This window comes from Bufo bufo, chromosome 2 (assembly GCF_905171765.1).
Source record: "Bufo bufo chromosome 2, aBufBuf1.1, whole genome shotgun sequence".
In the NCBI taxonomy this organism is placed as follows: domain Eukaryota; kingdom Metazoa; phylum Chordata; class Amphibia; order Anura; family Bufonidae; genus Bufo; species Bufo bufo.
Window position 1 is genome coordinate 384,264,247 of NC_053390.1, and position 23,793 is coordinate 384,288,039.

The following is a 23,793-nucleotide window of genomic DNA, read 5'->3' on the forward strand; positions in this document are numbered from 1 at the left end:
ATAATTTCACCCCAAGGGTTACACATGGACCCCAACAAGATTAGAGCTATAGTGGACTGGCCTGTCCCCAGTAACTTAAAAGAGGTCCAACGCTTCATAGGCTTTGCCAATTTTTACAGACGCTTTATCAAAAAAAATTCAACAATAGTCACCCCAATTACACAACTAACCAGGAAAACAAAAAAGGAATTTGTTTGGTCACCTGAAGCACAAGAATCCTTTTGTTTATTAAAGACCAGGTTCACCACAGCCCCTGTATTGGTTCACCCCAACCCGGAACTGGCGTTCATCGTGGAAGTAGATGCTTCAGATTCAGCTATAGGAGCCATTTTATCACAGAAAACAGGAGACAAGGGGTTGTTACATCCTTGCGCTTTCTTCTCCCAACGTCTATCTCTGGCTGAGAAAAACGACGACGTGGGAAACAAAGAACTACTGGCTATTATAGCAGCCTTTAAAGAATGGAGACATCACCTTCAAGGAGCCTCCCAGCCAATAATAGTTCTCACCGACCATCGAAAATTGGAGTTCGTTAGATCAGCCAAATGTCTATCTCCTCGCCAGGCCCATTGGACTCTTTTTTTAAACCAATTAAACTTTGTGATTTCATACAGGCCGGGTTCTCGGAATGGCAAGGCAGATGCCTTATCCAGAATTTTTTCCAATGATGCTGTGTCTACGACTCCACCTAAAACCATCATTCCAGAGTCTAGATTCGTGGGGGTAATCCTTAATAAAGACTTACTTGAAGAAATCAAAGAAGCCTATGTCACTGACTCCCTCCTGGCGGAACCACCCGATGATCTGCAATTAATATACAAAAACAGGGTATGGACTCATGGACAACAGTTATATATACCCAAGGTTATAAGACTTAAGGTTCTAAGACTAGTCCATGACTATAAGGTCACAGGGGTGTGCAGAAGACTCATGAATTTTTATCTCGTTTCTTTTGGTGGCCTAATTCTCGACAGGATGTGAAAAAATATGTCCTGTCATGTGATACCTGTGCTAGATGCAAGACTCCACGCTCTCTCCCAGTAGGGTTACTACAGCCCTTGCCGGTCCCCTTTCGTCCTTGGGGCTCCATTTCCATGGACTTTATCGTGGATCTACCTACATCCAAGGGACAGAATGCAATCTTAGTAGTGGTAGACCGTCTCACTAAGGCTGCACACTTCATTGCATGTAAGGGCCTACCATCTGCTAAAGAAACTGCAGACCTTATAATACAAAATGTGTTTCGTCTACATGGGGTGCCAGATGAAGTTGTCTCGGATCGTGGAGTACAGTTTACTTCAAAGTTCTGGCGCAGTTTTTGCACATCTTTGGAAATCGATATCAATCTATCAACCGCCTTTCATCCTCAGTCTAATGGACAGACCGAACGCACAAACCAGACTTTGGAACAATACCTTCGATGTTATATCTGTCACTTACAGGATGACTGGGTTGACCTTCTTCCAGTGGCTGAATTTTCTTAAAATAATTCCCAAAATGCATCAACCAGACAGACCCCCTTCTTTGCAAATCTGGGGTACCATCCGAACATTCTCCCCAAATTTCCTGTTACTTCGCCTATACCAGCAGTGGCGGAAAGAATTTCCATACTTCAACAAAATTTGCTACTACTATGAGAGACCTTAGAGAGTGCTCAGGAGAATTATAAGAGGGCCGATGATAAATTCCGTAGACCAGCACCAATGTTTAGAGTGGGCGACAAGGTATGGCTTTCTACGAGGAATTTAAAAATTAAGGTCCCCTCACCAAAGCTGGGACAGAAGTTTATTGGGCCCTATAAAATCATGGGCATAATCAGCCCAGTGGCCGTTCGACTTAAACTCCCACGATCCATGAGGATACATCCTGTCTTCCACGTGTCCTTACTTAAGGCTGCAGTGCCCAGTCCGTTTCCTGAACGTACCCTTCCTCCTCCGGAAGCATTGGAGATAGATGGACAGGAGCAGTTTGTGGTAGAAGAGATTCTGGACTCTAGGATTTTCAGGAATCAGCTACAGTACCTTATCAAATGGCAGGGGTACGGATCTGAAGAAAATTCCTGGGAACCAATAAACAACATCAATGCTCCTCGAATGATTAGACAATTCCATCAAACACATCCTGGAAGACCAAGTCAGGTTCCGTCCAGAGGCCGCTGTTGAGGTGGGAGTAATGTCAGAAACCACCTTGATATAGTTTACTTTGCCCTCAAGCTTACCCTCAGTCAAGATGGTGGATTATGTGTTTCCTGGTTGCCATCTCACTTCCTGTTCCTGTTCCTTTTTAAACTGGCCAGACCTTCCTGTCTTTGCTAGAGTATTGTGTTTGGCTTTTAGTCTGCAATCTTCTTGCTGGAACTCACTCCTCCGTGTGTTCTGTGCCCTAGCGGTTCTCCCTGCTACCTCCTGTTGCCGACCCGGACTGTCCTTGGACCTTCGTACCTGCTTGCCGCCTGACCTGACTTTCTGCTCGTCTACCTTTCCTGCCAGCTTACCGCCTGCCCTGACTTCTGCTAATCCTGACCTCGGTTCTCGTCTACAGACTCTGCCTCATCTGTGCGGGGCACAACAACGTGGGTTCTGCTACATCCGTACTATATATACTCTGCTCCCAAGTCCTGGCCATCGGATTCAGTTCTGTTACACCAGTATCGTGACACAGTCTTCATGTCATAGCAGAGAATCAGGCTTCACGTCAGCCAAAACTGGAACAGTCCATTGTCATATATTTAGGCCCCGGCACCCAGACAGAGGAGAGAGGTCCCATAACAGAGATTCAGGCTTCATGTCAGCAGAGAATCAGTCTTCATGTCATAGCAGAGAATCTGTAGTGTACGGGAGCTGTAATGCCCGTCACTACAGAAGGGTCACTTGTGTGCTGTCGTTTCCCCTTATTTATGGGGAGGTTGGTATAAGTCATCTTTATAAAATATAATGTAATGTAATGCTATGTACTTCCCTGTTACTGTAAAATGTGCATGTACAGGCCTGCTAGGGGTGTCATTCCAGCTCTTAGTCGCTAGAGGGAGCTAGGGAGCCCTAGTTTATATAAGGCCCAGTCAGGGAAAGGAAGAGGAGTTGAAGAAGAGTTAAAGAGTGAGTTGGAGTTGGAGTTGGAGATTAGACTATGTCTGAAACAAGTCCAGGCCTGAAGCCTGCAGACCAGGAGAGGGTATTGCAGTCCCTGTAACCGGGTTCCAGATCCAAGGAGAAGGTTCCCCTCCTGAGTTTATATATGCAGAAGCAGGAACACCACCGTTAATCAGCCTGAGGAAACAGAGAGAGACAGAGGCAAGTCCAGAAAAGCAAGAGGTACTAAAGACAACAGAGGAGGTACTTGATAATTATAAAACCAAGGATATACGCCAAAGCTAGGGCATCGGGCCTTGGAGAAGAGTTTCTATGTTCCAGGATCAGTCAGGAATAGAGTGCAAGCCGCCAGTACTGCAAGTCCTGTGTTTAACACTCTGAAGTCACCTTGCTATATACTGCCTGCATCAAATGTATTGAAACCAACTGTCTTCAAAGGAACTGCGCTTCCATCTATGTCCATGTATGATGACTACTAAAGTTTGAGTTCTGTTTTAACATCACGTGGTTCCTCAGTTATTCCTGCTATCAGCAAACGGCGTGCCACCGTTTAATTGGCACTGGCGTCACGAACTTTACCTATCATTACCTGCCCTTGCAGAGAGTCAGCTGTCTCAGGTTAGTGGTCACAATTGCACTACAACACCCAGGAACACTATTAACCCTAACTTGAGTATGCTGCAAATCAGGCTTCACATCAGCCAAAACTGGAACAGTCCATTGTCATCTATTTAGGCCCCGGCACCCAGACAGAGGAGAGAGGTCCCATAACAGAGATTCAGGCTTCATGTCAGCAGAGAATCAGTCTTCATGTCATAGCAGAGAATCAGGCTTCACATCAGCCAAAACTGGAACAGTCCATTGTCATATATTTAGGCCCCGGCACCCAGACAGAGGAGAGAGGTCCCATAGCAGAGATTCAGGCTTCATGTCAGCAGAGAATCAGTCTTCATGTCATAGCAGAGAATCAGGCTTCACGTCCGCCAAAACTGGAACAGTCCATTGTCATATATTTAGGCCCCGGCACCCAGACAGAGGAGAGAGGTCCCATAACAGAGATTCCGGCTTCATGTCAGCAGAGAATCAGTCTTCATGTCATAGCAAAGAATCAGGCTTCACGTCAGCCAAAACTGAAACAGTCCATTGTCATATATTTAGGCCCCGACACCCAGACAGAGGAGAGAGGTCCCATAACAGAGATTCCGGCTTCATGTCAGCAGAGAATCAGTCTTCATGTCATAGCAGAGAATCAGGCTTCACGTCAGCCAAAACTGGAACAGTCCATTGTCAGATATTTAGGCCCCGGCACCCAGAAAGAGGAGAGAGGTTCAATAGCAGAGATTCAGGCTTCATGTCATAGCAGAGAATCATGCTTCTAGTCACCCAAAACTGGAACAATCCATTGTCAGATATTTAGGCCCTGGCACCCAGACAGAGGAGAGAGGTCCCATAGCAGAGATTCAGGCTTCATGTCATAGCAGAGAATCATGCTTCACGTCACCCAACACTGGAACAGGCCACTGTCAGATATTTTTAGGCCCCGGCACCCAGACAGAGGAGAGGGTCATTCAACTTTGGGTCGCCCCGCAATATAATGGTAAAATAAAAATAAAAATAGGATTGAATGAGGAAGTGCCCTGGAGTACAATAATATATGGTTAAAGGGAGGTAGTTAATGTCTAATCTGCACAAGGGATGGACAGGTTCTGTGGGATCCATGCCTGGTTCATTTTTATGAACGTCAGCTTGTCCACATTGGCTGTAGACAGGCGGCTGCGTTTGTCTGTAATGACGCCCCCTGCCGTGCTGAATACACGTTAAGACAAAACGCTGGCCGCCGGGCAGGCCACCACCTCCAAGGTATAAAAGGCTAGCTTTGGCCACGTGGACAATTTGGAGACCCAGAAGTTGAATGGGGCCGAACCATCAGTCAGTACGTGGAGGGGTGTGCACACGTACTGTTCCACCATGTTAGTGAAATGTTGCCTCCTGCTAACACGTTCCGTATCAGGTGGTGGTGCAGTTAGCTGTGGCGTGTTGACAAAACTTTTCCACATCTCTGCCATGCTAACCCTGCCCTCAGAGGAGCTGGCCTTGACACAGCTGCGTTGGTGACCTCTTGCTCCTTCTCTGCCTTCGCCTTGGGCTTCCACTTGTTCCCCTGTGACATTTGGGAATACTCTCAGTAGCGAGTCTACCAATGTGCGCTTGTACTCGCGCATCTTCCTATCACGCTCCAGTGCAGGAAATAAGATGGGCACATTGTCTTTGTACCGGGGATCCAGCAGGGTGGCAACCCAGTAGTCCGCACACGTTAAAATGTGGGCAACTCTGCTGTCGTTGCGCAGGCACTGCAGCATGTAGTCGCTCATGTGTGCCAGGCTGCCCAGAGGTAAGGACAAGCTGTCCTCTGTGGGAGGCATATCGTCACCGTCCTGCGTTTCCCCCCAGCCACGCACCAGTGATGGGCCCGAGCTGCTTTGGGTGCCACCCCGCTGTGAACATGCTTCATCCTCATCCTCCTCCACCTCCTCCTCATCCTTGTCCTCCTCGTCCTCCAGTAGTGGGCCCTGTCTGGCCACATTTGTACCTGGCCTCTGCTGTTGCAAAAAACCTCCCTCTGAGTCACTTCGAAGAGACTGGCCTGGCAGTGCTAAAAATGACTCCTCTTCCTCCTCCTCCTCCTCCTCCTCCTGGGCCACCTCCTCTTCCATCATCGCCCTAAGTGTTTTCTCAAGGAGACATAGAAGTGGTATTGTAACGCTGATAACGGCGTCATCGCCACTGGCCATGTTGGTGGAGTACTCGAAACAGCGCAACAGGGCACACAGTTCTAGCATGGAGGCCCAGTCATTGGTGGTGAAGTGGTGCTGTTCCGCAGTGCGACTGACCCGTGCGTGCTGCAGCTGAAACTCCACTATGGCCTGCTGCTGCTCGCACAGTCTGTCCAGCATGTGCAAGGTGGAGTTCCACCTGGTGGGAACGTCGCATATGAGGCGGTGAGCGGGAAGGCCGAAGTTACGCTGTAGCGCAGACAGGCGAGCAGCGGCAGGATGTGAACGCCGGAAGCGCGCACAGACGGCCCGCACTTTATGCAGCAGCTCTGACATGTCGGGGTAGTTGTGAATGAACTTCTGCACCACCAAATTCAGCACATGCGCCAGGCAAGGGATGTGCGTCAAATCGGCTAGTCCCAGAGCTGCAACGAGATTTCGCCCATTATCGCACACCACCAGGCCAGGCTTGAGGCTCACCGGCAGCAACCACTCGTCGGTCTGTTGTTCTATACCCCGCCACAACTCCTGTGCGGTGTGGGGCCTGTCCCCAAACATATGAGTTTCAGAATGGCCTGCTGACGTTTACCCTGGGCTGTGCTGAAGTTGGTGGTGAAGGTGTGTGGCTGACTGGATGAGCAGGTGGAAGAAGAGGAGGAGGAAGCAGAGTACGAGGAGGAGGCAACAGGAGGCAAACAATGTTGCCCTGCGATCCTTGGCGGCGGAAGGACGTGCGCCAAACAGCTCTTCGTCTGGGGCCCAGCCGCCACTACATTTACCCAGTGTGCAGTTAGGGAGATATAGCGTCACTGGCCGTGCTTACTGGTCCACGTATCTGTGGTTAGGTGGACCTTGCCACAGATGGCGTTGTGCAGTGCACACTTGATTTTATCGGATACTTGGTTGTGCAGGGAAGGCACGGCTCTCTTGGAGAAATAGTGGCGGCTGGGAACAACATACTGTGGGACAGCAAGCGACATGAGCTGTTTGAAGCTGTCTGTGTCCACCAGCCTGAATGACAGCATTTCATAGGCCAGTAGTTTAGAAATGCTGGCATTCAGGGCCAGGGATTGAGGGTGGCTAGGTGGGAATTTACGCTTTCTCTCAAATGTTTGTGAGATGGAGAGCTGAACGCTGCCGTGTGACATGGTTGAGATGCTTGATGACTGAGGTGGTGGTGGTGTTGGTGGTACATCCTCTGTTTGCTGGGCGGCAGGTGCCAACGTTCCTCCAGAGGCGGAGGAAGTGGCCGAGGCGGCAGCCGCAGAAGAGGTAGCAGGGGGAGCCTGAGTGAGTTCCTTGTTTTTAAGGTGTTTACTCCACTGCAGTTCATGCTTTGCATGCAGGTGCCTGGTCATGCAGGTTGTGCTAAGGTTCAGAACGTTAATGCCTTGCTTCAGGCTCTGATGGCACAGCATGCAAAACACTCAGGTCTTGTCGTCAGCACATTGTTTGAAGAACTGCCACGCCAGGGAACTCCTTGAAGCTGCCTTTGGGGTGCTGGGTCCCAGATGGCGGTGACCAATAGCAGACGGACTCTCTTGGCGGCGGGTGTTCTGCTTTTGCCCACTGCTTCCTCTTTTGCTACGCTGTTGGCTCGGTCTCACCACTGCCTCTTCCTCCGAATTCTGAAAGTCAGTGGCACGACCTTCATTCCATGTGGGGTCTAGGACCTCATCGTCCCCTGCATCGTCTTCCACCCAGTCTTCCTCCCTGACCTCCTGTACAGTCTGCACACTGCAGAAAGACGCAGCAGTTGGCACCTGTGTTTCGTCATCATCAGAGACGTGCTGAGGTGGTATTCCCATGTCCTCATCATTAGGAAACATAAGTGGTTGTGCGTTAGTGCACTCTATCTCTTCCACCCCTGGGGAACGGCTAGGTGGATGCCCTTGGGAAACCCTGCCAGCAGAGTCTTCAAACAGCATAAGAGACTGCTGCATAACTTGAGGCTCAGACAGTTTCCCTGATATGCATGGGGGTGATGTGACAGACTGATGGGCTTGGTTTTCATGCGCCATCTGTGCGCTTTCTGCAGAAGAATGGGTGGGAGATAATGTGAACGTGCTTGATCCACTGTCAGCCACCCAATTGACTAATGCCTGTACCTGCTCAGGCCTTACCATCCTTAGAACGGCATTGGGCCCCACCAAATATCGCTGTAAATTCTGCTGGCTACTGGGACCTGAGGTAGTTGGTTCACTAGGACGTGTGGCTGTGGCAGAACGGCCACGTCCTGTCACGGCCACGGCTATGGTCGTGACTCCATGCGGTTGCCTGCGGTTTGGTTTTGGTCTTCAATCACAGCTGAGGGCCGCTGGTTTGTGGCCTCATCTGTGGTTGCGGCGGGCAACTAGTTGTCTGGTGTTTGTTTCAGCAGAGCAGCCTGAGCGGTGCTGGGCAGCTTGCTGCATTGCATGCGGTTGCACCTAACAACCTTCATGTTGGGTCTTGTGTTTGTCTGTTGTGCACTGTGTTTTGTGTTGTGTGTGCACTAGGACTCTTCCCTTCACTGTGGCTGCCCGTGGCAATGTTTGGTTGGATGTGTACATGTGGTGGCAGTGTCCCGGCCTGCGGGCTGACTCCCAGGACATGGTAGCCACCCATGTCGTTGCCTGCGGCAACAGCCACAGTGTGATCTTAGTTTGGACACTTCCCTTTTTATGTTTCCCTTCCCTGGTGCTGGAAGGGTTAACTCCCTTTCAGTGTGTGTGAGTCACGGGGTGTGTCTGACTGTTGGGTGTGGCCTCTTGGCCTATAAAGCCTCAGTGTTTGGCATTTCTCAGTGGGTTGCTTCAGCCATGTGTAGCTGGAGCAGCCTCCTGTGTATATCACCTGCCAGTGGGGGCCACCCTTGTGGTCATAGGTTTATCTGTGATGTATAAGTTATGTTTGCATGATGTTCAGTTGATGTTTCCCTTCCTTTCCTGTTTAGTGCAACTATGGATGTCCTGGTAACCTGTGTGTTATGTGTGCTATGTCCCTTTGTGTTCTGTGGACATGAGTAGTGCATGCATGGGTTCCAGTCAGCGTGGCTGTGACAGGTACGTGTGGAACTTGTTTAGTTCCCCTGTCATATCTGTATGTTGTATGAGTTCCCCCATTCCTTGCAGCTTGGCCAGTGAGACCCCTGTTCCTCCGCGTCCAGAAGGAACAGGCCGTCTTACCCTGCTCCTAGGTTAGGGCCATCTTGAGGGCTAGCAGGGACTTCAAGGTTCCGGTGCATGAGCCCTCCTACCATCAAGGTCGGCTCATGTAGCTAGGAGTCAGGGTCAGGTTAGGGATGCGTTTAGGAGGTGACCTGCTCCCTAATCCTGTCGCCCTGGCCGAGCCGCCTTACATCTTCTGGCATCGCACGGCTAAGGATTTCCCCCATCCTCAGCCGTGACACGTCCTCTCCCAGCACCAGAGGGTCCACTAACACCACCACGACCATGTCCGCGTCCGCGTCCCTTACTAGATGTTTTCCTCATTGTTACCGTTCACCACAATAAGAAAAAAATTATTTGGCCCAATGTATTGAATTCTAATTCAGGCCTTTTTTTACAGGCACCTAACACTATCTGGCTATCTATTTAGGTACCGTATTACACTAATACAGGCACAGCAGTAACGACAGATTTAGCTGAATATAAATTGTAGGCCTAGTATTTAGGCGCTGGATGACAGGTATCCCTTTTACAGACAGAATTAGACTTGGAGATGCACGGTAGCGTGTAAAGTTATTGAGGATGACCCTATCCGCACCTTCAATCTAATATACCCTTTTATGGATAGATTTAACCTTGGCCTGATACAGCAGAAACCACTGATTTAGGGAATTGCTAAGTTGGGAATTGTATTTCAACCCGAACAAAAACTGTGCTTCGGCAGACAGCAGACAGTATTACAATTGGCTAGCCACAGCTAAAACACCAGATTAAGGGTACTGCTATTTTGGTAATTGTATTTTACCCCTCAATAAAATAGCAAGCACAGCCAAGCCCCTGATGTAGGATATAACAAAAAAAAAAAAAACACTATTGATGGTTAAAAATGGACTTGGTGGCAGCTTGTGCTGGCGCACCACAAGACACAAAATGGCCGTCGATCACCCCAGAAAAAAGTGACTGAAAAACGCTCTGGGCAGCCTTAAAACAGTGAGGAATTGAATAGCAGAGGTTGTATGATACACAGCTGTATATCGATCACTTCAGTAAGTAAATCACTGCCTAATCTCGCCCTAACAGCAGCAGCTGCATCCTATCCCTACAATGATCAGAGCAGAGGGACGTGCGGCGCTACGTGACTCCAGCTTAAATAGAGGCTGGGTCACATGCTGCACTGGCCAATCACAGCCATGCCAATAGTAGTCATGGCTGTGATGGCCTCTTGGGGCAAGTAGTATGACACTTGTTGATTGGCTGCTTTGCAGCCTTTCAAAAAGCGCCAAGAAAGCGCCGAACACCGAAGCCAGACTTTTACGAAAATGTTCGGGTTCAGGTACGTGTCACGGACACCCCAAAATTCGGTACGAACCCGAATTATACAGTTCGGGTTCGCTCATCCCTATTTGACGCTTCTGCAGACCGAACCTTTTCTTATCCAGTCAGAGGCAGTGCCCCTTTGTTTTTTGAGGGCATTTTACATGGAATAGTTTTTCACCATATTTTTTTTGTATGGCCCATTTATATATTTGTATAGGTTAATCATGTCCCCCCCTTAGACGTCTCTTCTCAAGACTAAATAAATGTAATTATTTTAATCTTTCTTCATGACTAAGACCCTCCATGCCCTTTATCAGTTTAGTTGCTCTCCTTTGTAGTTTTTCCAGCTGCAGTGCATCCTTTCTATGGACTGGTGCCCAGAACTGAGCTGCATATTCCAAATGAGGCTGCACCAAAGCTTTGTAAAGTGGTAGTATTACATCCCTGTCTTGCTTAATACATAACAATATCCTGGTAGCCTTAGAAGCAGCTGATTGACATTGTTTGCTGCTATTTAATTTATGATCTACAAATACATCCAAATCCTTCTCTACAAGTGAATCTCCCAGTGTTACATCCCCTAGGACATATGATGCATGGAGATTATTACTACCAAGATGCATAACTTTACATTTATCCACATTGAACCTCATTTGCCAATTTGATGCCCAAGTCAGGTTGTATTTTATGGACATCTTCCTTAGACTGCACTGTACTACATAACTTGGTGTCATCTGTAAATAGAAATGGTGCTATTAATTCCATCCTCGATATCCTTAAGAAATAAATTAAATAAAAGGAGACCAGCACTGAACCTTGGGGAACACAACTTATAACCCAGGACCATTCTGAATAGGAATCACTGACAAGAACTCTCTGGACATGGTCCCTCACCCAGTATTTAATAAAATTACAAACTATACTTCCCAAGCCTATAGACTTTATTTTACCTATAAAAGTGACTGGTTAACATGGCAGCTGCAGAGGACGTTGACTTGTATGTCATATACAGTTAGAGTGGTTGTCCAGGACCCCCTGATGATCAGCTCTGAGACAAGGAGGCACCGCTCCTTGCAAGCGCCCATTCCTCATCATTACACTACGTCTCGTCTCCTGTGAAGCTGTGGCATAGTGTAATTACAATTACTCGCCCCATTCACTTGAATGGAGTGAGTACTTCTGTTACTTTGCACTTCTGAGATGAAATGCAATGTAATTAAGAGGAAGCGGTGCTTGCATAGTGTTGATGACTTTCCTGACGATAGGTCATCAATATTATTGGCCGTAAAACCCCTTTAATAAAGTAATGATGTGTACCCAAGTTTCTTTATTTCCAGTGCAAAGAAATACATAATAACTAAGCCTTTGGTATAAAAGAAAAAGGCCATTTGGTTCAGCCTATTATCGAAACATTGATCCATTATTATGCAAAAGCCAAAAAATCCTTCATGACTTCAAATATAGCAATCAGGATAACTCCCTGGACACCAAAATCAGTGGGTTAGTGTGCCATTTCAACAGTGTAACTCAATACCAACTTTAAGCTTTAGAAGCTTTGCACATAGTTAAACTTACACAGTACATTAAGCTAGTGTGATAATGCACCATCTAGGACTTTAAGACTGGCTACATCTAAAAACAACAACCAGGGACTTTTTTGAAGGGGTTGTCTGATTTCAGAGCTGAGCCCGGACATATCCCCTTCGTCGCCTACTCAGCCTCTCTGACATGAGCATCGGAGCATTTCAATCTCTGATGCTCTCCCTTGCCCTGCACTGAATTGTGCATGGCAAGGGATTTTTCTGCAGATCTGGTGACGTACCGTGTCTCTGCTAGGCAAAGGTTTCAACAGCTAGGGCAGCGCTAAAGCTCGACTATTAGAACCGGTGACATCACAGTTGGTGGAAAGGTTTAAAAGGTTTAAAAATAATCACTATGGGAAAGAGTGCCAGCATCTCTGGTAGTCGGAACTAGGGGTGAGTGAATCACGCTTCAGATGCTGTCTCCGTACAGCATTAAAATATTTGTGCTTCACAACTTTAAAAACATTTTAAAACAGCTGGTACTGAAGCCGACTTTGGATTGCTGTTTTAAAATGTTTTTAAAATTGTAGAATTGAAGGACGACGTTATTCACCAAAGTCTTGTGCAACTTCAGACTTAGCAAATGTTGCCTCCGCGAAGCCCATACATTTTAATGCTGTACAGAGACAGGTTTCCGTTTACAATTAAAACAAATTTGAGGAACAAATCGACTTCAGATATTGGATCCGAAACACAATTCGCTCACCTCTAATCGGGACAGTGGGACCACACATAGGCTAGTGCTTTTTCCTATAATGTGCAAGCAAGGTCACCACTGATGGATTGCAGGGTGGTTTTAACTAGACTTGAGCTAATCGAGTTTCGGATCATAGATCTGAAATCGATTTATTAAAAACTTTTTTTTTAATGCTGTTTCCATACAGCATTAAAATGTATTGGCTCCATGAAGGCAAAGTTCGTATCGTTCGAAGTCGCATTAGACTTTGGCGAATTACCTCTGAATTCCTAAATGCGCATTTAAAAACATTTTAAAATAGGAATACTAGGTGGGCTTTGGTACTGGCTGGTAACTTGGTACTTGTTATAGAGGTATGAATGATAGGCAGGAAACAGAAGTAAACTTGCAATATTTACTAAGAAGAAAAATGCTAAATATTTCCACACACAATGGAGGTCCATTGTCTTGGTAAAACAGTCCCAATAAAGTTTTGGGTTGGTTGTAGCAAGTTTTTTTTTTATTCCCAATATCCACAGCGATACAATGCCTCAAATGGCAATTCCTTACAATTCCAGCTGAGGGGTGCTTAAAAAATCCAAAGTTTTTCTCTACAATTCCTTCTGCGGTGTATAGTCACAAGCAGCAATACAAGCTGAAGACAAGTATAATAGGACAGACAGAAGCCAAAAAACAAATTAAAGGCCATAAAGCCCAATAGCTAAAATGCATTCTCTTCACAGGCTATTCCATGCTCTCTCTCTTTTCTGTACAGAGTTTACTGGAGTTCCCTGACTAAAGAAACAGACTGACAGGACTGGCAAAGTGAAGTTACCACATCAACATTTGAGACAAGGAAAGGAAGGCCTAAATCAGTGCCACCCTCTTTCTAGAAACACATCTTATAGTATAGGTTAAAAACATTTTGTAGGTTAAAAAAATACTTGACAGCAGTACACATTTACAGCTTTAGTAAATTATGTCCCTGCAAATCATAGCACAACAGTGCAAAACATTACAGAGTTTTATAAATACACACACAACCCAACAAAACATCCCTTATTTTACCACTAGTAGTGTCCTAGTGGGACACCAAAGAACATATTGGACCCTTTAGGAAATGTGTAGCTAAGTAGGGCTAGTAACAGCAGCAGTGCAGTATGTGACATGATGGCAGTTGATGTACAGCTGTGTAGGGTTAGTATTAGCAGCAGCAGTAGCACAGAGCAACATGGAACAAAATGGCCAAGGCAGTGGCATGATTGGGTCTGTGATAAAGAGACGGTCCCCATTGTCAGTAATGGCAAATCTATTCAGTGTCATCAGGCAGATGTGTGTGAAAATCCTCATGGATGCATGCCTGATTCACTTTCACAAAGGAAATGTTTTTCACATTTATGGGGGACAAGTTTTTCCCCTCTGGTGTGATGCCACCTGTCGTATTGAACAACTTCTATTACTAGAGGGTGGACAAGGCAGTACACCTATGGCAAACTTGGGAAGTTGCTGCCATTGGTAAATTCAATGACTCAGAAGTTCACGGGGTCAGGAATAAAGATATTTGCTGGAAAAAAAACAGGTCCATGTACAACTGAACCTGGTATTTCAGACAGTGACTATCCGTTTGCTGATGTGCGTCAGGCTGATGCAGTGGTTGAAAAAACTATTCCATCATATTCAGAAAAATATATATTAGCTGCTTCTGGTGCTGCTTTCTCTTCTACTTGACTGGTATAGTCATACATGCAACCAGCAGGTATCTACTCGACGAAAGGTGCTGAAGCTGTATACAGATCATATCCTGGTAATACGCCAAGTTTATATCTCTTTCCAAGTAAAAAATCCTCAATTTTTCTTTTACAGTGAGGATATAAAAACTTGGCTATATAATAGTCATACCTTTGCATGATGCTAACAATATACTTGTCTGCATGTAAGAAACAAAGTATGCAGCTTGTCCTGCTTGCCAAAGTGTCACATACTCAGGCCCTTTGAAGAGGCTACCTGATTTGTTAGTAGGGATAACAGCATCATCAACAATGTCTTCCCCCTAATATTTATGTTACATGGTAGAACGAAACAAATTCAGCAATACATGTTAGAAGGAGAACGGCTTCCACGTCTTGCTCACCAGTATGTGGCTGTTGGGGACCTGCATGTACAGCAGGAAGTGGAAGTGGATGAGAAGCTAGGACTTCTGGAGGAGGAAGCGTAGTTGGTGATGGAGGAGGACATGACATTTTCAAAGGTGCAGCTAGGGGAAGAGGCTGACACTCACTCATTGTGTCACACACATGTTGATGGCAATGCTGACACTGTGAAAAAACATCACAGTGCAGTTGCCCAAAGGAAGTGAAATCCACTAAGTAGTACTGCTAGCATCTTGGTCAAGTGAGAGTTTAGTTCACACACAAGCAAATTACTGGCTGCATATTGTTGTTTTCTGCCCACACATTATGTTAGGGACGACAGCCTTTGGAAAAGAGAGGTAGTCATAGCAGAAGAAGCAGAAGCTGATAATATTGACAGTGATGATGACAACATGTACTACTTGTAGATGTAGCCTGGCTACTAGAATGACAAATGGGGAGGATGGTCCTAGTTACTGAGCCAGACCACAGTATAAGGGCTCATGCACACGACTGTATGTATTTTACAGTCCACAATAAACGGATTCGAAAAAAATATGGATAATGTCCGTGTGCATTCCGTATTTTGCGGAACGGAACAGCTGGCCCCTAATAGAACAGTATTATCCTTATCCATAATGCGGACAATAATAGGACATGTTCTATTTTTTGGCGGAACGGAAATACGGACATACAGAAACGGAACGGAAATACGGACATACATTTTTTTTGCAGACCTATTGAAATAAATGGTTCAGCATACGGTCTGCCAAAAAAACGGAACGGACATGGAAATAACATACGTTTGTGTGTATGAGCCCTAAGTAAATCTTCTCCTGGCAGGTTGTTTTGATGTTTGAACTATACATCAATTCACCCCTGAAACGCAACCATCATCGTCCTCCTGTGATGTCATCACATCCTCATAGCCCTGATCTGGTTCCCATCCAAAACACAATCATTGAAAAAATAAAATAACAACAAAGGGCGCTGTGTGAATGACCATAGGTGACACATAATACAAGGTAAACTATTATACTTACTAGATGGTGTTAGTCCACACACAGTTCTGTTCACAATGATCCAACATACACTTGAATTTGCCGTTCCTACCCTCTGGACTTCCAAACAAGATCCCATAATGATAAAAGGTGACAAATGCAAAAAAACATGATCAGCATGGCACTATTCACACAGGTGATACATAAAAAAGCAACAAAAGCAACGCATTTCTGGGCTATCCCCTTCCTTCCTTACAAAACCTCATCAGGCTGTGGTATCGCTCAGGATCATGTTAGCCTCCTTCTTCATCTTCCCTGTCTTCTGGTCTATAAAATGGCAGATGCCTTTTGAAGCAACTAATGCAGGACAATTCCCAAATTCTTCAGATTCGCTGGAAACTGAAGTTTTGGGAAAATTAGTTTCAAATTCGATTCATATAGAATTGATTAGTTCATCTCAACTTACCTTCTCATAGAAGCCACCAAGATTAATTTGACATGGCAGCCATAGGGCAACCATAGACTTCTATGTGCTCTAACTATTTTTCAGCATGCCTTTGGTTTCAGACAGAGACATTTTGAGTTTGCCTATTGGATTTTGTATTAATCTCACAGAAAAAAAAGTATTTTCATGCTACATTAGATGCCATATTGCAGAAATATTCTTTAATAACTGTGGATCATTGACCAGTTCTACAATCTTCTACTCATGGCTCTAATATACTGTATGTACAACGTCTAATCTCATTGCAAAATCTTTGGGGCATGAATTTACTAATTACCAATCATTGTAATATATAATAAATAACACATAGTACTTGTTCTCTACATTTACGTTTCATTTTTCATGAAATATTTTTAATCTTATAGTCATTTATAAATTAATACATACAAAGCACAGCCAGATTTTGAAAGTTTCAATGTCAATGTTCAATAAATAATACAGGATCATTTAATTAGTTGTGCAGACAACATAGAAAACTTGCTCTGAGTGTTTTGAGTACATAGAGTTAATTTTACATCTGTGAAAGTCTTTCCACTAGGGACATGTTATGTCATTTTAAACTAAGTGATCCACTGAAAAAGCAACATTCTGATGGCTCACTGAATCTAAGGTTACATTTTGAATAATTTATTTGCATCATGCTGTCACGCAAACAGACTCTGAATTCCAACACTGAATGTCTTTTGGTAAAGGCTTAATTTTTCTCCTTTTTATCTGGAATGATGTTAATTTTGCCTTAAAGCTTCATGAAATAGAAGTTCCAAGCTCATTAATTTCATTTATCTCACAGTGTACTTTATATTTCTTACCTGTTTGAAAAAATGATATCCTTTTATAATTGTATAAACATTGTGATATTCATTCTATTTTAGCAAACTACCCGCACTTTTTTAGCAAACTACCCGCACTACCCGCAAACTACCCGCACCATGATCCAATTGTATTTTTTTCAGGAATATGACATGTTAGATAGTTTAATAAGCATAAGAAGCCAATGAAGATATTGAGTGCAAAAACTGGCTCACAAACTTCCAGGTGTTAAAAAATGTAAAAAATAAAGATTACATTTCATGAAAGATTAATCATGTTGACATGCTGTGATTTAAAAAAAAAAAAAAAACTTCACCCCCATTCATATAACATTTGAATACACATACAGTGCCTTGCAAAAGTATTCACCCCCTTGACTTTTTTCATGTTTTTTTTTACATTGCAGCCCTGTTCAATGTTTTGTTAATCTGAATTTTATGTGATGGATCAGAACACAATAGTCTAAATTGGTGAAGTGAAATGAGAAAAATATATAAATATAACTATTGTTTAGAAATAGAAAACAGAAAATTGGCATGTGTGTATGTATTCACCCCCTTTGTTAGGAAGCCCATAAAAAGCTCTGGTGCAACCAATTACCTTCAGAAGTCACATAATTAGTGAAATGATGTCCACCTGTGTGCAATCTAAGTGTCACATGATCTGTCATTACACATACACACCTTTTTTGAAAGGCTCCAGAGGCTGCATCACCTAAGCAGGAGGCATCACTAACCAAACACTGCCATTAAGACCAAGGAACTCTCCAAACAAGTAAGGGACAATGTTGTTGAGAAGTACAATTCAGGGTTAGGTTATAAACAAATATCCGAATCTTTGATGATCCCCAGGAGCACCATCAAATCTATAATAACCAAATGGAAAGAACATGGCACAACAGCAAACCTGCCAAGAGACGGCCGCCCACCAAAACTCACGGACTGGGCAAGGAGGGCATTAATCAGAGAGGCAGCACAGAGACCTAAGGTAACTCTGAAGTAGCTGCAGAGTTCCACAGCAGAGACTGGAGTATCTGCACATAGGACGACAATAAGCCGTATGCTCCATAGAGTTGGGCTTTATTGTAGAGTGGCCAGAAGAAAGCCATTACTTTCAGCAAAAAACAAAAAGGCACGTTGTGAATTTGCGAAAAGGCATGTGGGAGACTCCCAAAATGTATGGAGGAAGGTGCTCTGGTCTGAGACTAAAATTGAACTTTTCGGCCATCAAAGAAAACGCTATGTCTGGCACAAACCCAGTACATTACAGCACCCGAAGAACACCATCCCCACAGTGAAACATGGTGGTGGCAGCATCGTGTTGTGGGGATGTTTTTCAGCAACTGGGACTGGGAAACTGGTCAGAGTTGAGGCAAAGATGCATGGTGCTAAATACAGGGATATTCTTGAGCAAAACCTGTACCACTCTGTGTGTGATTTGAGGCTAGGACGGAGGTTCACCTTCCAGCAGGACAATGACCCCAAACACACTACTAAAGTACTTGAGTGGTTTAAGGGGAAACATGGAAATGTGTTGGAATGGCCTAGTCAAAGCCCAGATCTCAATCCAATAGAAAATCTGTGGTCAGACTTAAAGATTGCTGTTCACAAGCGTAAACCATCCAACTTGACGGAGCAGTTTTGCAAGGAGGAATGGGCAAAAATCCCAGTGTTAAGATGTGGCTTGCTCAAAGAGACTTATCCAAAGTAGAGATGGCCTTGCGGTTCGCCCGGCGGTCGTTTCGCGCGCGAACTTTGCGTGTTCGCGATTCGCCGAACATGCGAACATATGGAGAAATTCGCGCCCGCCATATTCTTTTATATTGTGAAGAACTTTGACCCATGACACATCCATCAGGTGGTACAGGACAGCCAATTGAGACATTTCAGCACATGGACATACCCCCTACCTTATAAATAAACCTAATCTGGCCACCATTTTACATTCAGTGTTTTGCCAGTGTAGGGAGAGGTTGCTGTGTGGAGCAGGGACAGGCTGTTAGGGACACCAAACGCTAGCTAATAGGGCCACAAAAGTCATTTTAAGCACTAGAATAGGTGTGCTATCGATATGTGTGATACACAGAGGGCTGCGATTTACTTATACTTTTATAATGAGTCAAAAACACATAGATCTATATAGTGATCACCTGGAAGTCAGGGGCCTAGGGGCTAGGGGCTTACTAGGCCCATTTTTATATAGGGTAAGGTTCCGGACGGGGTCACTCTTATCAGGGCAGGTGGTCTGTGGTTAGGCTATCAGGGCCAGAATAGCACCCCCCTGTAGGGCAATATCAGGGACAGTTCTTTGCCCACCCTGTCCTTCAATACCACATCATCATCTAGCCCAGGAAAGGATGTTTTTCTGCTTTCCCTCCTGGATTCATCGATGTGCACTGGAATCCCCACGGATTGTGGTAGGACATATGGTTTCTGATTTGGTGCCGCCGAGCACCTGATTTAGTGCCGCCGAGCATTTGTTATTGCCTACCACATCTATGCTTTTTGCTTAACTTTAATAATTTAATTTATTTTCATTTTGAAGGATATCTTTTCCATTCACACGTCCGCAAAGTGGGTCTGCATCCATTCCGCAATTCCATCCCATTCATTTTCAATAGGGCTGGAATGTGCTGTCCGCATCCGCATTTGCGGATCCACACTTCCGCATCTGTGCTTCCGTTTCCGCAAAAAAATAGAACATGTCCTATTCTTGTCCGCAATTGCAGACAAGATTAGGCATTTTCTATTATAGTGCCGGCGATGTGCGGTCCACAAATTGCGGAATGCACATTGCCGGTGTCCGTGTTTTGCGGATCAGCAAAACACTTACGGACGTGTGAATGGACCCTCATAGTAAAATTATTAAAGGTTATGTTTTATCTTCATGTAGAGTACAGACCAAAAGTTTGGACACACCTTCTCATTCAAAGAGTTTTCTTTATTTTCATGACTATGAAGGCATCAAAACTATGAATTAACACATGTGGAATTATATACATAACAAACAAGTGTGAAACAACTGAAAATATGTCATATTCTAGGTTCTTCAAAGTAGCCACCTTTTGCTTTGATTACTGCTTTGCACACTCTTGGCATTTTCTTGATGAGCTTCAAGAGGTAGTCCCTTAAAATGGTCTTCCAACAGTCTTGAAGGAGTTCCCAGAGATGCTTAGCACTTGTTGGCCCTTTTGCCTTCACTCTGCGGTCCAGCTCACCCCAAACCATCTCGATTGGGTTCAGGTCCGGTGACTGGAGGCCAGGTCATCCGGTGCAGCAGCCCATCACTCTCCTTCATGGTCAAATAGCCCTTACTTTCAAAGTTTTCCCAATTTTTCGGCTGACTGACTGACCTTCATTTCTTAAAGTAATGATGGCCACTCGTTTTTCTTTACTTAGCTGCTTTTTTCTTGCCATAATACAAATTCTAACAGTCTATTCAGTAGGACTATCAGCTGTGTATCCACCTGACTTCTCCTCAACACAACTGATGGTCCCAACCCCATTTATAAGGCAAGAAATCCCACTTATTAAACCTGACAGGGCACACCTGTGAAGTGAAAACCATTTCAGGGGACTACCTCTTGAAGCTCATCAAGAGAATGCCAAGAGTGTGCAAAGCAGTAATCAAAGCAAAAGGTGACTACTTTGAAGAACCTAGAATATGACATATTTTCAGTTGTTTCACACTTGTTTGTTATATATATAATTCCACATGTGTTAATTCATAGTTTTGATGCCTTCAGTGTGAATCTCCAATTTTCATAGTCATGAAAATAAAGAAAACTCTTTGAATGAGAAGGTGTGTCCAAACTTTTGGTCTGTACTGTATATTCTAATGGATTGCCTTCCTTGTACAATGTTCTAATATACTTTCAATGTTAGAAAGTATATTATAGTGCATTTGTATTGTGCGGCAGTTGTGTGCGGTTCTGCTGCGATACTGCAGGTATAAAGAGGGACAAGCGTTATTGAAACAAATAATTTCTACTGGTGTGATATACCAGTCGTCTCCCAAAAAAACTGATTGAAGCGGGGTGTTAAATACCAATATACTTTCTTTATAGTGCATTTGGGTACTGTATAGTGCATTTGCGCATGCAAAAATTATATTGCCGATATTTTGCATTGAAATTTTTTTTTTATGGAGATCGCAAATTTGAATAATACATCTGGTATGTCACTGTCCATGTTGTGGGACTATTTGTGCACTTCTAGTAATTATTTATTGGCTGCAAATATGAGCTGAAGGTTTTTCAGGTTTGCCTGCCATTAAAATGAATGGGACCCGCCGCAAACTTGCGGTTCGCGAACATTTGATCACGTTCGCGAACCGTCCCGGTAGATGTTAATCCATCACTAATCCAAAGCGACTTCGATCTATGATCGCCGCAAAAGGTGGCTCTACAAAGTATTGACTTTAGGGGGTGAATAGTTATGCACATTGACTTTTTCTGTTATTTTGTCCTATTTGTTGTTTGCTTCACAATAAAAAAAAAAAGTTGTGGGCATGTTCTGTAAATTAAATTATGCAAATCCTGAAAACAATCCATGTTAATTCCAGGTTGTCAGGCACCAAAATACAAAAAAGTCAAGGGGGTGAATACTTTTGCAAGGCACTGTAAATCTATGAATCCTTTCAGTGCTTAACACATGGACCTCACAGATTCTGAATGAATCAAATAGTATTTTCCAAAAACTATTTGAACACATATTTATCTGGAAATTTCTGCATAGAAAATTAATGTATAGCAAAAATTGCATAGTGCCGTGTTAGAATTCATATGGGATGCATAAGGAATTCATACAGTTTGACACACAGCTACAGCTGTTACCATCCTTTTCCTAATTGAACATTTTTAATAAATGTTTAATAAAAACACTTTAGGTAAGAAAAACTTATGCCAGTGTATAGTCAAATAGTCAGATCTAGAAATTAGCATATTTCTTTTTAAATTTCTTTCTGGTCTGATGCTAACACATTGGTAGGAAGATTCGATTCAGGTATTAAAAAATTCGACTAGAATCAAAAGTATTCAGATTGCCTTGAAAAGCTGTGTATGACACTCTGTGGTCTCCCATAACTTACATTTTTCTCCCCTGTGTTTCTCTCTTTTTATTTTTTTTTAAATCTCTGTCTCCCATTTCAAGCTCTTTAATGTAAAGGCAGCATTAATATTGTCTGGATTAATGCACGGATGATAGTGTTTTGACTGCTTGTTTTAACACAATGCCCTGCTGGATTTGTTTTCATTTTAATTAAAAAGAAACTCCAAAAATTGTTCCTTATTTGAGGAAGATGCCTGCCCATGTTTTTACACATACAGTAATATCAGAAGAATCAGTGGCTTGTTCTGCACAAGCATCCCAAAATTCTGTGTTCTTTTGGGAGCAGCAGAACAGTATAGAACTTGAGAGACAGGAGATGTGCAGCGGTATAGGTGTAGTACTAGCGGTAGCTGTAACATCACAGTATGGAACCTAACAGACAAAAAAGGAGATGTATGGCTATGTTGTGGTAGTTGTGGCAGTAGTAGGTGTGGTGTGTGCCTTTCACTTGATTATTGTTTTAATTATCTGAGAATTGAAAAAAGGCTATTTTAATATTGAATCGATTCTGAAAAATAAGTCTGTGTCCTTTATCAAAAGAAGCAACACTAGAACACTACTAAAGTCTTTTGACTATTTTTTATGGCTTCAATGTAATCAAAGTATTTTTATTTACAAATTGTTGAACCACCAAATGCATTAAAGGGGTTGTCTCACTTCAGAAAATAGCATTTATCATGTAAAGGAAGTTAATACAAGGCATTTCCTAATGTATTGTGATTGTCCATATTGCTTCCTATGCTGGCTTGATTCATTTTTCAATCACATGAAACACTGCTCATTTCCATGGTTACGACCGCCTTTCAATTCATCAGCGGTGGCTGTGATTGCACACTATAGTAAAAAGTGCTGGCCTCTCTGGTGGCCAGGACCGTGGGAGCTCACACAGGCTGGTGCTTTTATCTATAGTGTGGCGTGCAAGCACGGCCACTACTAATGGATTGCAGGGTGGTTGCAACCATGGAAATGAGTCTGAAGTCTGAACTTCAACTGCATCTGAATTGTTTTGTTCAAAATCCATTGTGGTAATGTACAGAACAAAAATTAGAAACATGTTGTCTCTTTCCAAATATATATGGACCTAACTGTATATTTAGATAGGTAGACTGAATTGCTTGATAAAAAGAATGGTTTAACACTAGGAATAGGATAGGATGAGATAGTTTATTGAGTGTTTTTGTCACGTGTGGGAGGGAAGCCCCATATCGAACAAAGGAGAGAAAGAGGAAAGGAAATAAGGCCTGAAAACTAGGGAAGGAAGATGAACAGCTCCTAGTGGAAACCCTAATGGAAGCCCTGACTGACTACCAGTATGAACAGACCCCAGAGGTAGGTGTCCATGTCCATTATATAACTATAACTTGAATATGTTTTAGTAAACAGGTAATAAAAACAGAATTTGTGTCAGTGTCCAAATATATATGGACCTAACTGTATCTTACCAATTCCTAAAACCGTCCCTGTAAGATCCTAATCAGGCTGTTATGTGTGTCTAACTGCTGTGTCAATATCATCTCTCCTGATTGGCTGTGAGGCAAGGCATTATTGGCAAGCCTGCTGGACAGATCCCTGCCCAGGGTCACACAATCTTCCGTATTCATCTTCCCTGCCCTGTTTCCCTCACTAGTGTACTGAATTTGAAATGTAAAATG